This window comes from Henckelia pumila, chromosome 1 (assembly GCF_033568475.1).
Source record: "Henckelia pumila isolate YLH828 chromosome 1, ASM3356847v2, whole genome shotgun sequence".
NCBI lineage: Eukaryota > Viridiplantae > Streptophyta > Magnoliopsida > Lamiales > Gesneriaceae > Henckelia > Henckelia pumila.
This window is the reverse complement of record NC_133120.1, coordinates 65,280,794-65,298,682: the sequence shown is the minus strand read 5'-3', so window position 1 is coordinate 65,298,682 and position 17,889 is coordinate 65,280,794.

Below are 17,889 nucleotides of genomic sequence, written 5' to 3'. Positions count from 1 at the left end.
AAATAAAACTGGACTACTACATACACATTCTTTCATATCTGCAAGTTTTGTTGCTAAGTTGGGGGTAGTGCCAGATAGGTTGGTTACGTGTTATATGGTGTCTTTGAATTCAGCGGAGGAAATGCACAGTGAAAATATATTGAGGGATTGTAAGATTCGAATGAAGTATCATGAATTGTATGTAGATTTAGGTTTTTAGTATGGCAGACATCGATATAATCTTTGGAATGGATTGGTTGTCTCATAATGAGGCTACCATATACTGTAAGAAGAGGACAATTTCTTTGAAATCTCAAAGCGGGGAATCGTTTGTGTTCTATGTTGCGCTGAGGTAGATTTTGACTCATGTGATTTCTGCAGGTAAATCATTGCAGTTTTTGAGCAGAGGATGCTCTGGTTATTTAGCAAGTATCTCTAGGAATCATAAGTTGCCTCGACCAAAATTGGAGGAAGAAAAAGTGGTGAGGGACTTTCCGAAGGTGTTCCCTTATGATGTTTTCGGATTACCTCTAGTCAGAGAAGTGGAGTTTGGGATTGAATTGGTATCTGGTAGCACGCCTATTTCTAAGGTGTTGTACAGGTTGGCACCAACTGAGATGAAGGAGTTTATGGACCAGTTTTAGAAACTATTAGACAAGGTATTCATCAGACCGAGTGTGTCATCCTAGGGTGCACCGGTACTGTTTGTTCGTAAAAAGGATGGGTCAATGCGGTTGTTCATCGACTATAGAGAGTTGAACCGAGTTACAGTAAAGAACAAGTATCCATTGTCGAGGATAGATGATTTATTCTGTAGTAGCCCGGTCCCATTTCATCAGATTAATTTGGTTAAACATGTTTAGAATTAAAAAAACATGATTAAGGGATTTTAATTAAGTCAAACGGACAAAGAATTCGGATCGAAAATGTCCAAAAATGATTAATGGGCTTAATTGGGCTCGGGTGGTTCAGAAGTTCCGAACCCAAGCCCTATAGGGATCGGACGGTCTAAAGTGATCGGAAGGGGCGAAGGACTTTGGAAGCTCTGGGGAGATAGGAACGTCCGAAGTACGATCGGAGCTTCCAATCGTATTTAGGCCATGAGCATTATCGACGTGTTAACTCGCTCGGACACGCAGGAGTTCAGAGCTTCCGATTGTTGCATTTCTACGACATGGCTAGCATGCGAGTTCGGAGCTTCCGAAGAGGATTTCGGAGCTTCCGAACTCTGTCTATAAATAGGAAATTCGGGAACCCATTTTGACTTGCCAATTCACACTTCCAATATCGGTTCTTAGTAGTTCTTAGGGATTTCTAGCCTTCCCCAGTGTGCGGAGGGGTCTTGTAAAGGCATCCAGAAGTCGTAGCGGATTTGTTCCCAAGTTTCGGGGAAATCGACAACAAAGGGCTGACGACGGATGGAGATATACTCGAGATCCTATAAATAGTTTGGGAGTATCTATTATCTTAGTTAATGCTTTTAGATATTGTTTAGTGATATTGTAATCTCATGATTATAGGCTTGGACTATAGAGCTGGTGTAGCCTTCCTAGTATAATTAAGGTACGAAATTACTGTTCGAGATATCCAGATTGAGTATGCTTGTATTATGTGTTACATTGTTTATATGACATGATTTTATCTGCATATTACCTGTCATGATATTATGCTTCATGCATTAACATATTGAGCTTGTACACTTGAGGTAGTCGATAGTAGGGCGCTCACCCTATGTATAGTGGATGGTTAGACACTTTGACTCATGTCAGGTCATCGATATCCACATTGGGTATATGAGCCATCTCCTGTGCGACGGTGCAGAGTGCTATTTACCTGGGACCCGAGTCAGTGAGCAAGATTCTTGATCTAGTGTCTTGGTACCCCGTACACTTGGATTCATGCTCATATAATATTTGTATACTCATACTCTCTGTTGAGAATTTATGCTCACGTCCTTGAATTGTTTTGGACAACCTATTCCATGGGGCAGGTCTCAGACTTGATGGAGTAAGAGGCTCAAGGAGACCGTAGTTTCGAGTTTGCATCTGAGGTGGAGTTAGGTTTCAGTGTGGGCTCTTAGTATTGGTTTGAGTTGTTGTTATGCAGTTATTCGATATGGTTGTATAACAATTTTGTATTTATTTCTCTTGGGTTGTTTAATCTATTTAGTTTCCGTTGGTTATTTTTTATTATGTTTAATTAAGTTAATTGCATGTCTAAGATCTTGATTAGTAGATGATCACGGTGCGGGTCACTACATATTCGATTAGTTTCAAGGGGAAGTGGTGTTCTCCAAGATTGATTTGAGATCCGGCTACCATCAGTTGAAGGTAAAAGATGAGGATGTACAGAAAACGGCTTTCAGAACTCGCTATGGCCACTATGAGTTTCTGGTTATGACATTTGGGTTGACCAATGCACCAACAGTGTTCATGGATTTGATGAACTGGGTGTTCCAGCCTTTTTTGGACCAGTTTTTCATAGTCTTCCTATATGACATATTGGTCTACTCTCGTAGTCTGGATGAGCAACGTCAACATTTGATTACGGTACTGCAAGTTCTGAAAGAGAAGCAGTTTTTTGCTATGTTCAGTAAGTGTGACTTTTGGTTGGAGCAGATTGTATTTTTTGGGTCACTTAGTTTCAGCGAGAGGGAGTGAAGTTTATCCCGCTAAGGTTGAAGCGATTCGGAGTTGGGTTGCTTTGAAGAATTCTACAAAAATACGGAGTTTCTTAGGTTTAGCGGGTTACTACCAGATATTAATTTAGGATTTCTCTTAGATAGCTCTATCACTGACATCATTGAATAGGAAAGGCATGAGTTTGAGTGTTCAGATAAGTGTGAGAAGAGTTTTGTTAAGCTAAAAGAGAGATTGATGACAGTTCCAGTGATAGCAATTTCGGAAGGCACAAGTCATTTTGTAGTGTATACAAACGCTTCCAAGAGTGGTTTAGGGATTTTTTGATATAATATGACAAGAAATAGCATATGCATCTCGGCAGCAGAAAGTTCATGAATGAAATTACCCGACTCATGATATTGAGTTGACAGAAGTTGTCTTCGCTTTGAAGCTGTGGAAGCATTATCTGTATGGAGAAAAGTTTTAGATCTTCACCAACCATAAGAGCCTAAAGTACTTTTTCATTTATAAGGAGTTGAATATGAGGTAGAGGTAATGGTTGGAATTAGTGAAATATTATGACTGTGACATTAGCTACCATCCGAGTAAGGCTAATGTAGTGGCAGATGCCTTGAGTCGCAAGTCTGCGACTTTGAACCAGTTGACAACTCAACAGGATTTGATTGCAGATTTTTGGAGGCTGAGATTGGAAGTGGCCGATTCGGAGGAAGAGTGCATTTTATCATCTTTAACAGTAATGTCGAGTTTGGTTGACAGGATTTGAGCAGGACAAGTTTCAGACCAACAGTTGGTTGAGTAGAAGCAAAGGGAAGAGGCCAAAGGTGGTAATTTCTATATAGTAAATAATGGGATTGTGCAGCACAAATGTAGAATTTTGGTGCCAGCAGTGGATTAAATGAGAGAAGATGTGATGATAGAAGCACATACTTCTCCGTATTTTATTCACCCTGGGAGTATGAAGATGTTTAAGGATCTACAGTTGTTGTTTTTGTGGCCAAGCATGAAGAAATACATCATTAAGTTTGTGAACGAATGTCTGACATGTAAGCAGGTTAAAACCAAGAATCAGAGGCCAGCAGGACTTTTGAAAATTTACTGATTCCCACGTGGAAGTGGGATGATGTCATCATGGATTTCGTGGTAGTTTTGCCGATTACACCACGAGGGATGAATTCCATTTGGGTAATAGTTGACAGATTGACAAATTCAGATCATTTCTACCAGTTAAGACTCATTTATCGATGAATTAGTATGCCAAATTGTACATTTGAGCGATATTCAGATTGCATAAGATTCCAGCCATGATAGTGTCTGACAGATATCCTAGGTTTACCTTAGGATTTTGGGTGAGTTTACATCGTGGGTTAGGTAAAAAGTTGGTATTAAGTACAACATTCCACTCACAGACATATGGATAGTTAGAGCGAGTTATTCAGATTCTTTAGGGTATGCTCAGGGCCTGTGTAATCGACTTTAGAGAAAGTTGAGAGTCGAAATTTCCTTTAGTGGAGTTCACCTACAACAATAGTCATCAAGCTACTATTGGCATAGCTCCTTATGAGGAGTTGTATGGGAGGGAGTGTAGAACTCCTTTGCATTGAGATGAAGTTGGATAAAGAGCTGTTTTGGGACCTGAAATAGTGACTCAGGCGATGAGTCTGATAGCTAAGATCAGAGACTATTTACTGACGACTCAGAGTCATCAGAAAAGCTATGCCGACCAAAGGTGTAGAGATTTGGAGTTTGAGGTTGTAGATCACGTGTTTTTAAAAGTGTCACCTTGGAAGGAAGTGATGAAGTTTTGAAAGAAAGGGAAGAAAAGTTCAAGGTACATAGGACCTTTCGAGATCTTAGACGAAGTGGGGACTCAGGCTTACAGATTTTCCTTACCTCCAAAATTGTCAGATGTACAAAACGTCTTCCATATCTCCCTATTGAGGAAGTATATCGCAAATTCTTCCCATGTGATTCGCCACGAGCCAGTGCAATGGACACTAGACTTGTCCTATGTATAAATACTTGGTCAAATATTGGATAGCCAGGTTTGAAAGTTAAGGAACAGGGAGGTGAAGATGTTGAAAGTTCTGTGGCGTAACCAGCTAGTAAAAGAAGCTACATGAGAAACTGAGGAGGATATGTGTTTGCTATCCCCAGTTGTTTGGTAAGTCGAATTTCGATGACAAAATTCCTTTAAGGAGGATAGAGTTGTAAGGTCCAAAAGTCCACTAGTTTACTCACGAGATTTTTAAATGAATTTTTTATGATTTTATGTATTTTATTTATGGGATTTAAATGTTATGATATGATTATACCAGATGTTTTAATGTGAAAGTTAGTTTAATGTTTCAGATTTGGGATTAATTCTAGACTGAGAAAACGAGACTAGACTTCGAACAAGGGTAAGAAAATTTTTCATGTTTATTTAAAGTTTAATATTGGTGCAGTTTTATTTTAAGTTAAGGGAGAAAAGTTTTAAAAGTAAGACTTTGTGACTAATGGGCTGACTTTCAAGCCTATTAGTCATACAGGGAGTGGGCATTCAATCTTTTTACTCTCTTTTCTTTTCATGCCGCCTACTCCATATTTCCTCTCTCTTCTCTAGTTCAAACCATGTACCAAGAAATAAGAAAGACTCTCAATCTCGTTCGTGCAAGGTTAGAATTGCTATCAAACTACCGATTATCCCCAACCTACAACGATCAGAAAATTTTTAAACTCTTTCGAAACCACCATTCAAGATATATGTATTTTTTTATTCATATTGATGTGTACATGCATTCCTTTGCATAGATTTTTAAGAACATAATGTAGATTCGTGAAACCTGAATCGTTCTTGATGTTTTGTTGTAAAGTTTACGGGGATTTATGATTGAAATGTGTTAACTTCAAAATTTTCGTGTGTGTATGATCTATGAAAGGTTTTGAATCAAACTTTTGAAAGATGGATCGTTATGATGGATTCCCTTCGTGTTTTGAAGCATTTTCTGGTGTGTATTCATACTTTTCAACGTGTGAGTGCATATTTTCTCAAAAATAAGTTAAAGGGGTTGATCGAAATGGATCTTTGGGAGTGGATTTCAGTCAATTTCGCACCAGCACCGACCTGCCTGGAAACCCCAGGCAAATCATCTCGCATTTCTACGTGCCCTAGCGTGAGCCTGCACTGGGGTGCGCCCCAGCGAGCCGGGTTCTGCCTTGAGATTTTCAACACGTGTTTTCGAAGTTCAAAATTCATGTTTATGATCTTTTAAGGTGTTTTACGTACGTTTAAAGTTCCTATGCAAACAATTTTCAAGTTTTTTTGTTTAGTATAGAAAGAACGACTCACGTGGATTGGTTTAGTTATGTAATGCATTATATACCAGTATGTTCTCATGAAAACTATGTTCTTTATGAAAATCATGAAATCTTATGAAATGTTAGAGGCGTGCTTGTTTTTATTTCATTTTAGCACAAATGATTTTGATCACAAAAGATTTAAAGAGCATGAATTGAGAATGTTTTATGATGATGAAGTTTTATGAAGTATTATGATGAAAATGTTATTATGAGAAAGTATGACGAAGTTTATGATGTTTCGATGATGCATGATAAAATATTTTGATGTTGTATGTGTTCTTATGGTAGCAGTACGGGACTAGTACATTGGCCAAGGCCATGTAGACGGTACAAAGATGGTGCAGATATTTGCTAAGCTAGTATGGAAGGTACATCTATATGCTCGTTATACAACGAACGTGATCACGGGAACCCCATGTGCTCATAAGAAATGATTACCACAATTGCACTTATTTCATCACCCAAAATGAGAAGCTTTATGTTATTACTTAGTCACGCCAATGCATTAGGTTTTTATTATGTATGAGTTATGTATATATATTCTTGTTGAGTCTTGTTGGGGATCGAAAACAGTTTGAAGAAAGCTTCTTTACTCAAAAGATAAGAGTAGTTCACTGCCAAAAAATGTCTTCGGTTGAGCAGTTGAAAGCTTGTTTCTTCAAAATTGAGTTCATTTGTTATTAGAGACTGAAGTCTAGTCTTTCTCGTGTGTAGATGTTAATTGATCAACAAATATATGTGCGGAAATAGGCCAATTAACAGATTGAACATATATGTAGAATGACTTGACTGAAATGTAAATCTCACATATATGTTTATGGATATTCGGAGACTTAACTCCTCCTACGTCATCCCTTATTCCTCACAGAAAAGGTTACACTAGAAGACTTTAGTTATTCCAACGTCTTGTAATACACCTACTCCAATAGTAGGACTTACCCCTTTCCTAAACCGAAAGTCCTAGAACACAACACAAGTTAAGACAACATGTCTTAACACCGAAGTAACAAGTGAAGTCAGTTTGAATAAATCCTAAGATTGTAACAGGTGAGCAACTCCTCTTCTCTAGTTTGAAATGAGAAATTGGGAGTTGTCTCTCCATCATTCATGATCCTTGAAGATGTGATATTTATCTATGATGAGTGGGCAATGTGAGCAAGTAAGATGTTTCTTACAAAGTGCTCAAAAAATGCTTAGATAGCTTGTAATCTGTTGTGCGTATCTATCTTTCTCTCCTTGTTAGCATCATTTAAATATATATAGGCATATTTGAGCACCATTTATCTAGATGTCTCATAAATGCTTGTCTCAAACGTCTCTTGATCTTCTGCATGTCTTCATAAATGCAATGAGTAGATGTAGTTAATTATTATGCACAGCTTTTGATGAAGATGTTTGAATTACAATGGCTCTATCTTCTCAATGTATTCAGCATCTGTAGATATTTGAGCAGTTGGATAATAAGATTTTATAGAGAAGTTGTCCTAAAGCAGTCGACATTTGAGCAGTTGGCCTGGAGCAATTCATTCTTAGAATAGTCTTGATTAGAATTTTGATTTGACTGATGTATTGGAACTGGTTATATAAACTGGTTCTTCAACTGGTTGAGAACAAGTGAAGATATTTTGACTGGACTACTTCTTTTATTCTTTGACTGGACTAGTTCATATGACTCGTGTTTTAACCAGTTCAAATGATGTTCTAAAATAGTTTGCCAAATACCAAAACTTATTCTAACAATTTCTCTTTTTTTGGTATTTGACAAAATTAAGCAGCTCACCCAGCTCGTCATTGTCCTTTTTGACAGATCTATTTATTTCTTATAAAGATTTCAAAGCTTAACTGATTCACTTGATCTGATTTTGTTTTCTCTTTTGATTAATTCCTCCTGAAATCGGTATTCACTTATATTTTTTTCTTCAAAAACTTCCCTTTTTATGACATTCCCTTTCTGATGACTTTAGTTCACGTTTTTACAAATAATTATTGCGTTTCTTCGTAGTCTTAAAAATACTTGAAATGTTATGAGAAAAAGTGAGCATGTATGACTCTTCATATTCCCTAAATATTTCTACAAGTTCTTTATTTTCTTCATAGAATTACGATTTGCAGAGAGCTACAATCAAGGCTATCATGGAAGATATGAAGAAGGAGAACGAGAATATTGTTCATCTGAAGACAATGTCTACGAAGCCTAAAGTGGAGAGGTTGCAGTTACACAGAGTTGTACCTATTCTGCCAACAGAAGCCAAAAACTGGCTAGAATAGAAAGAAAATTTAAACTGTGGCTTGGTACGTCCAGGTCTGAGGACATATTCACACCCGAAGGTGTTTTTCTCTTGATGCTCATAAAAGAGCTTCAGACTATGGACAAAATTTCCTCTTCTCCAGAATTTCAGGACACATCTTCAGGTGTGTTGAGCAACTGGATGTCCTTCCGGAGGATGACAGTTAAGTGGGAGATTGACATTGTAAAATATAATTTATGAATAAAGTTTATTTATATTTTGTTTTGTTGTTCATTTTAATTTATGTGAATCGTTATTATTTCAACCGATATAACTAATTTATTAACAACAAAACCAAACCTTAAGCAAATCACCATCGATACTTAAAGTAAAAGATAGGGATGAGAAAGCTTAGTTATAGTTTGTGGCATGTCATTCAATCACTGTCTTCAATATGTTAGGGAAACATTCGATGTAACTATAAATTTTTCTGTATTAATCTGCAAAAACGATGTTCTACCTTACTCAAGTTCCCCCAAAATTGATGTCTTTTTTAGTTCATGTCACCTGCAAACACTACTACAAACTAGACTATGGTATACAAATCTTTGTGGGTCATGGATTGATCAGTCCTTTAGTAACCCAAACCTTGATTAACCTAAGTGGTCGTTCATTGAGTGTGTCCCATAAGGTTGATGCCTTGTGTACTTTGTGTGCGTGATAATATGCATTGAACTGTGATTGATGTGTTCTTGAATGTTCTTGATGTGATATAGTGTGTGGTTTCACCTTTATCTCATTATAATTTTTCTATATATTCTTTGAATTGGACTTCCGTAAGGTCTGTGGTTGTGTTTTCCAATCATTGAGATGTGCTTGGTTTGAGTAGAAATCCAATCTTCTCTCACACAATAACTCCGTGGCACATAATCAATTCCAAACTTCATGCCATTGTTCTTAGTTTCAACAGGTTTGTCATTTTGCAGAACACCCTACTTTGTTCATGTGTTAGACTGGATTTGACAAGGTGAATATATTTTCCTTTGCACATATTCAGTTTTGGCCGAGAATCAACCTTAGAAGTGCTTTTATCTTCTTTAAAACTTAGACCAGTCTTATCATTACCTGGTCTCTGAAGTTCGTGTATCGCACTCAAGGTTACTGAAGACTTATTACAGTTTGAATCAGTTCAGTGAGTATTAGATTTTATGATTTTAACTGTTAAATCTCAACTTGTAGCTTATCATTTTCAATCTCAAGCTTAGCAGTCTCTCCCTCTAGAATGACTTTGTTTGGCAATTCATTTTGTTTTGCTTTGACTTCCTCACATGCTAAGCACAATTTTTTATACTCATTAGTCATGTCGTGCAGTGCAGTGCATTAGCTAACTCTTCTCATGTAAAATTAGTAGAGTTAAAACTGAATATTTGTTCACTTGTAGATGTTTGATTGAACACCTTTCTACTGGTGGAGGGTTGATCTTCATGAGCCATGAAGTAGTTGTTTTCTTCTTCATTGGATTTTGATGATCTAACTGAACAAAATTTTTTCAATAAACGTGATTGGTTCAGTTGAGCATCGTTTGAGTAAATCAGATGATTTGATTGGTTGACTCGTGCTTTGCTCATCATTGGAACTTTTTGAATAGCAAGATTCTTCAATATCTTTTACCAGTGGACTCCTGGCCTGTTCAGTTTTCTCATTATCGTCTTGCTTAGTCAAATGCTGCCAAATATTCTTAGCAGTAGAATATGTGTCCATGATCTTGGTAGTGCAGTTGTTCATGGTAGTATACCAAAAACTCTTGATGATCTCACTAAAATCAGCCATATGAAGATGTTCAGAGATGAGAAAGAACCCTCTTTGATATCATTTATTGGGGATCAAAAAAAGCTTGAAGAAAGCTAATTTGCTCAAAAGATGAGAGAAATTCATTGACACAAAATGTCTTCGGTTGACAGTTGAAAGCTTGTTTCTTCAAAAGTGAGTTTAGTTGTTATCAACAACTTGACTCTAGTCTTTCTCGTGTGTCGATGTTAATTGGCCAACAAATATATGTGCGGAAATAGGCCAACTAACAGATGAAACATATATGTAAAATGACTTGATTGAAATGTAAATCACACAGATATGTTTATAAATGTTCGGAGACTTAACTGCTCCTACGTCATCCTTCTTCCTCATAGGGAAAGTTACACTAGAAGACTTTTTTATTACAATGTCTTGTAATACACCCACTCCAGTCGTAGAACTTAACCCTTGCCTAGATTGAAACTCTTATTACACAACACAAGTTAAGATAACATGTCTTAACACCCAAGTAACAAGTGAAGTAAAATCAGTTTGAGTGAATCCTAAGATTCAAACAGGTGATCAACTCCTCTTCTCCAGTTTGAAATGAGAATTTGAGAGTTGTCTCTCTGACTTTCGTGATCCTTGAAAATATGATATGTATCTATGTTGAGTGGGCAATGTGAGCAAGTAAGATGTTTCTTGCAAAGTTCTCAAAGAATGCCTAGATAGCTTGTAATATGTTGTATGTATCTATCTGTCTCTCCTTGTTAGCATTCTTTAAATATATATATATATATATATATATATTTATATAGGCATGTTTGAGCAATGTTCATCTTGATGTCTTCATAAATTCTTGGTTCAAACGTCTCTTGATCTTCTGCATGTCTTCATAAATGCAAGGCGTAGATGTAGTTAATTATTATGCACAACTTTTGATGAAGATGTTTGAATTACAATGGCTCTATCTTTGAAATGTATTCATCATCTATAGATATTTGAGCAGTCGGATAATTAGACTTTATAGAGTAGTTGTCCTGAAGCAGTCGACACTTGAGTAGTTGGCCTGGAGCAGTTCATTCTTAGAACAGTCTTGATCAGACTTTTGATTTAACTGATGTATTAGTACTGGTTATATGAACTGGTTCTTCAACTGGTTGAGAATAAGTGAAGATACATTGATTGGACTACTTCTTCTATTCTTTGACTGGACTACTTCATATGACTCGTGTTTTAACCAGTTCAAATGATGTTCTAAAATATTTTGTCAAATACCAAAACTTGTTCTAAAAAGTCTTTAGACTCACTGTGCTTGAATGGTATAAGTGATGATAAAATTAATGATGTTATTGATGAGTATGTGCAAGAACATGAAGCGGAGTAGACGGTCATGCGAGGAGAAGGTGAACGAGTGCGTTGTCAGAGGAAATTTTTTATGTTGTGCATCTTTAAGTTTGTTTGAGGAGAAAACAAATTTTTATTTTTAATCGTTTTGCAATTTGACAAACTTTGAAGAAATATTTTATTACAATTGTTTGTTGCACAGTTATTCTTTTAATAAAAGTTTTTTTTATTTTTCGCATTTTTCTTTAAGTTTTAAAGAATGTATGTTTATTAGCGTACGCGAGTTTTGGGACATTACATAAAATCTTAGATCCACCCTTGTCGGCGGGTATATAATTGTACTTTGATATGTTTTGAACAACTTATATTTTAAAAAATGGGTTAGAATCAATTTGGAAACACGAGAAATCGAGGTTTGAACTTACCAGGTTCATGAAACTAGTTTCAAGAGCTTATTTCTAGCATTGATATTTAGGTTTTCTAATTTTTGGGCGCTTTCTATTTTCTCGACACATTCTTCACCATAAAATTTATGGGTAAGAAAAGAGTGGTGTGTGAAATTTTAGAGATTTAGAATGTATTATGGTAACTTTTATATATAAATTTCTTCCTTATTTACCACTTATATATATAAATTTCTTCCTTATTTTACACCTATTTTGCTTTACTTGGCTAGTTTTTCCCCGATCTCTCTCTCTTTAAAACTAACAAAAATTTTCTCACTTATGTGATGAAAGTGCTTGAAACGGAGTCTACAAGCAAAGTGAGATGAGATGAGTTACTAGATCTGGACACTTGATTACATCACAGGAAAATAAGTATTCATCCCACAACTGCAAAAAAAAAAAACGAAAAAAATTGAAAAACTCATATTTTATCTATTTAATAATTTTATGGTTACATACTGATTTATTATATATTTTACGCATATTATTTACCTCTTTTATCATTATAATTATATATATACATATATTAATATCATTTGGTTTAAATATACATATATAAACTTCAAGAATTTTGGATGTTATAATTAAAATAATATGATTGTATATTATATACATATATTTCAAGCATTCATTTTTTAGCAGCTTGTAAATATATATTTGAATATTTCGATTTGAAAATTAACTCGGGCCTTGGAACGAACCAAATTCAAGCAAAAAACCAATAAAAATTTTTAACCGAAGTCGAGCTCAAATATATCTAATTCAAAACTTAAAATTGTCTATAGATTTAGTTCTTTACACTTTAACCTTAATCATTTAAAGTATAATCAAATCTTTTCTATGTTATTAAATTTGAGTTAGAGATAGTAAACAATTTGGCTTGATGGTATGTTTTTTTTTAAAAAAAAAAATTTAGTAATACTCTAGTTAGTTGATCCTATAATGACCCGCACCGTGATCACCTAATAATCAGAAGATTAAGCATGCATTAAACTTAAAAACAAATAATCAGAATTTAAACAGCGAAAACCTTAAACAACAATTAAAATATTTATACAGCCAAATCGAAAATCCAGAATGTATTAACCCAAATACATCATAAACAAAATCCTAGACAAAACCATGCTGGCCATCCATCGCCTAAGCCCTCCTGGAACCACCATCCTAATCCACCCGCAGACCTGCCTCGTGGAATAGGGTGTTCAGATATAACAAAGTATGGGACGTGAGCATGATAAGCTTAGTATGAGAGTATGAATATACGGTATTATATGTGCATGTATGCAAGTGAACTGGGTACCAAGACACTCAGGTCAAGAAAACAAGCTCATAGACCTGGCCTAGGTTATATAGCACGCTGCGCCGTCGCATCAGGAGGTGGCTCCTATACCCAGTGGATAATGGTTACCTGATACTAGTACAAGTGTCCAACCATAACGGTGACCTGACACGGGACTTACGTATCCCATCATCTACAAACTCGTAGGGTGAGCGCGTCCTACTACAGGATACATCTAAGGTAAAGGCTCAATATGCTCATGTATGCAACATACAGTCGTGACATGATGTATATATAAAAAGGCATATAAAACATGCAATCACATAATCCATGCAAACACATAATACATGCATACTCAATCTGAATATCTCGAATAATACTTCCGTACCTCATATACTAGGCAAAGCTAGACAAGCTCTAAGTCCAAGCCTATCATCCGTACTACAATTCAAAGTACTTATGCATTATAATCTTATTCTAAAAGCCTTAACTATGCTATATCATACTCCTTATTTACTATAAAGAGCCAGAGCTATACCTGCGTCCGTCGTCAGCCCTCTGATGTCGACTGCCCCAGAACTTGGGCACCACTCTGCAGCACCCTCGAAGCGCCTCTCCAACCCCCGGACCAAGCCGAGGAAGTCAGGAATCACCCCAAAACACCTAGAATACTATAAGACCGAGAGAGAGAAACTTGAATTGGTGTGAAAATTATGAAGCTCGGATGTTCTATTTATAGACAATGATCGGAAGCTCCTATCTTGCATGCATGCCACGTGTGTATTGGCTATGATCGGAAGCTTCGATCCTGCCATCGGAAGCTCTGATCTCACTTAGGAAGCTCCGATCCTGACGTAGATTCCGAACTACCAACATTGCTTCCGAACTGATCGGAGGCTCCGATCCTGGGTTAGGAAGCTCCAAACTGTCTTTAGCCCAAAACTTCATATTTTGTCCTATTAATTCCAAATTAAACCTCTAATCCATGAATAACCATTTTTACTTAATTAATCTTGTAAAATAAATCCGGGCTACTACATTCTCCCCTTACTTAAGATATTTCGTGCTCGAATAATCTTAAGTACTGAAAGCAGTAAAATACTGAATAAATATCTTTTATTCAAACTTAACATTTTACAAGATTCAAATAAAATATAACAATTTCAAAATAACTCTAGATAATCTGTACGCTTATGTCTCAAGTTCCCAAGTGGCTTGCTCAGTGCCTCGGCGCTGCCACTGAACTAAAACAAGAGGAATAATCTTGTTGCGTAACACCTTATCCTTATTACCTATGATACGCAAAGGTCTCTCCACGTACGTCAAATATGTATCCAACTGTACTTCAGATGGTTGTAAGATATGAGACTCATCTGCCACATACCGTCGCAACAATGAAACATGGAACACGTCATGGATACTTGACAAATACAGCGGTAACGCCAACCTGTAAGTCAAATCTCCAACACTTTCCAAAATCTCAAATGGACCAATGAACCTAAGAGATACCTTACCCTTGAGACTGAATCTCAAAATCCTGTGAAATGATGAGACTTTCAAAACACTTTCTTGCTCACTTTGAACTACAAATGTCTACGCTTAACATTCACATAACTAGCTTGCCGATCCTGCGCAGTCTTAATTCTCTTCTTGATCTGTCCAAAAATATCCACAGCCTGCTGGACTAACTTTGGTCCCTCTACCTGTCGCTCCCCCACTTCCTCCGAGAACAGTGGAGTACGACATCGTCACCTGTACAATGCCTCAAACGGAGTCATCCCAATACTGCGATGGTAACTGTTGTTGTATGGGAACTCAATCAATGGAAACTGATCTTGTCATGCTGGACCAAAATTCAAAGAACATGCTCGCAACATGTCTTCAAGAGTACGAATCATGCGTTCTGACTATCCATCAGTCTATGAGTGATAAGCTGTACTCAAACTGAGAGTAGTACCCATAGCGCACTGAAGACTTCCCCAGAACTTGGAAATAAACCTAGGATCTCGATCGCTGACTATGCTCACAGGCACTCCTTGCAATCGAATAATCTCTTGGATGTACAAACATGACATCCTGTCAAAACTATAGTCCCGGTTATAAGGAATGAAATGTGCTGACTTGGTGAGTCGTTCCACCATAACCTAGATAGCATCACAATTTCTCGAGGTCACGGGTAAATGGGTCACGAAGTCCATCGCGATAAACTCTCATTTTCACTCAGGAATAGGTAAATTGTGAAGCAATCCTCCAGGTCGTCGGTGTTCTGCCTTGACTTGCAGACGCACCAAACATCTCGAAACATACTGATATACACTCCTCTTCATTCCCTTTCACTAGAACCTAGTTAGAAAATTCTTGTACATCTTGTTGCTTCCTGGATGAATATTCAACTAAGAACGATGAGCTTGTGATAAAATGTGAGACCTCGGTTCTAAACAACAATTAAAGGAGTAATTCAATAAGTAAGCAATTAAAAGCCAAGAGCATTTTTTTTAAAGGGGGCGCGCGGGCGCGCCGCTTGAGGCGCGGGCGCGCATGGCGTCCTGCCCAAGCCCTCATGCGGGCGCGCCACCCGAGGCACGGGTGCGCTTGAAGCTCTGCCCAAAACTTCCGAAACGTAGTGCGGGACGCGCGGGCGTGCCACCCGAGGCGCGGGCGCGCATGGCCTGCTGAATTGGTTCAAAACAAGCCTCCAAAAGTGCAATAACATAACCAAAAGAGCTCTAACATGATCCAACTAATATATATCCAACAACATAACATTTAAATACATAAAAGTGAAGAACACGCATCGATGCTAGCTATTACAAGTCGAATACAGAATACAAGAGTTCTAACCACAAGCAAGACCACTTTCAATCCAAGTTCAAGTTCTTAACATGCTTCAAAACATAAACTAGATTGTCATGCTAACAAGACTTCTAAACCGAGTCTCACTTCTACATCATTCCCTCAAAGCTAACCATGCCTCTTCTGACTTGATCCTGTCCCACCTGTTGCCAAGTACACATACAAAACAAAGCAACAGCCGGATAATCGGTGAGAATGATAATCCCAGTAAAAGCAACATACAAGTAATACAACAACAAACATGCTTTCAAAACAACAACGAAATCAATAACAACGTAATGAAATGCATGTCTTTAAACCGGGATATCAAATCTGATAAACGAGGGATTTCTGCTGTGCTTTTGGGATCCCGAGGATGAGATCACGTAACCACTCACCGACTCTCCCAATCGAGGTGGTGCCACGTATCCCACTCCTCTAGACTTTGAGCAACTATAATGAGTATGCTAGCACTAAGCGAAATGACTACGACCTAGGCCACTCAATTATAGTTCCCAAACGTCTAAACAAAAAGGGCTATTCTGCCCGCTGAAATCAAAGTTGGCTCAAGATGAATGCATAACAGAATATAAAACATAGCCATATAATAAAAGCTCAAGCAATTCAACAAGACACAAGTTCCTCATGCTAGAACAAGTGTAGATGCAAGTATGTGCTTTTAAGGGAAACTCGAGAACCAACTGTCCCGAGTATGCTATCCCGCTATCGATGACTGCTTTTACCTTTCAGTGCAGTAGTTCCAACTCTGGATAAGCTACAACAAAAGGTTTAATCAAAAACTAAACAATCCAACAACAAGACAACGGTTCAAGGTAATCTCTTTACCGTTCTTCGTCCAAATCTCTGAAACGAACAAATGCTGTTAACCCTGGGCTTGACAAACTCCAAACGAATCTGTTCAGATATAAATCAAAGATCAATAACCATGATCAACTTACAAGCCAAGTTCAACAACTCAAAAATGGTTCAAAATCCCAAAACTCAAACCGATGGCATAACGGCTAAAAACTGAACAAACCGGAAACGCAAACAGCAGTTCAATACCGATATAATCTCATAACAATGCTAATACAACAACAACAAGGCAATCCCAACAAATCTCAAAACTCAAACTTTCAAAAATGGCTTCCAAAAATCACAACAAATCCGAACGTCGCTCTAATTCAAAACCGACAGATAATAAACGATCAGAACTCTGCCAAGAACAACATACTAGAATCTAGATCGATTCTAACAACCTCCGAAAAACAAAACATATCCGATCGGAGAAATACTTACGGTATAACGGAGCTCTCACTGCAGTGATCGCTAATCTGCCTTCAGAAATAATTTTCAACGGCCGGATTGAGCTCGGACTGAAATCAGAAAGCTTGGAAGCTCAATGAATCAGCTTCAATGGAGGGAGGCGATGCAATGGAGGTGATGGAGAAGAGAATGGGTCCAAAAGCCTTATAAATATCTATAAAAACCGATAATTGCGTTTTAGTCCCTGAAAAATCCAATTTTTGCAAAAAGGACCCTGATCAAAATCAAGTCGGCTCGTGAACTCTGTAATATCCGATTAACTCAAAATAAATCATTTAAGATAAAAACGGGGCGTTACAATTCTCCCCCACTAAGAAGAGATTTCGTCCTCGAAATCAACAAGAACCATAACTCATAAGATAGAATAAAGAACTAAAGACAGTAAGAAGAACTCACGTCATCCGAATAACTCTGGAAAGCGCTGTCTCATGTCAGACTCTGTCTCCCAAGTCGCTTCCTCGACGCCGTGACGGCTCCACTGCACTTTCACCAACGGAATCGACTTGGTCCTGAGTTGTTTCTCCTTCCAATCAAGGATCTGAATCGGTCGCTCAAAGTAGCTCAGAGTCTCGTCTAACTCGGCTTCGTCAGGCTGAAGAATATGAGAAGGATCTGGATGATACTTTCGCAGCATAGAGACGTGAAAAACGTCGTGAATACCAGATAAAGACGGAGGAAGT